Below are 271 nucleotides of genomic sequence, written 5' to 3'. Positions count from 1 at the left end.
TATATATATATATATATATATATATATATCTCTCTCTTAGTATGTCTGCATGTATGTGTGCTTACAAAAACCTAAGTTAGTGAAATGATTTATTGCACCTTCGTTTGGTGAAGAGCAGTGACCTACATCGAATTCCCACGCCTTGCCGAATTATCCAAATAACAGCGTTTATCAGTGAGGACGAATCCATTTCCTCCTGTTCACACCTTTGCTGCTCTTTTTCGGAAGTCAAGGCGAAAAGCTCCATAATCCCCTCCAGGAGTTGTGACCC

Source organism: Sinocyclocheilus anshuiensis, unplaced genomic scaffold, assembly GCF_001515605.1.
Source record: "Sinocyclocheilus anshuiensis isolate Anshui unplaced genomic scaffold, SAMN03320099.WGS_v1.1 scaffold1289, whole genome shotgun sequence".
In the NCBI taxonomy this organism is placed as follows: domain Eukaryota; kingdom Metazoa; phylum Chordata; class Actinopteri; order Cypriniformes; family Cyprinidae; genus Sinocyclocheilus; species Sinocyclocheilus anshuiensis.
The sequence above is the reverse complement of the archived record's forward strand: the minus strand, read 5'-3'. Positions refer to the sequence as shown.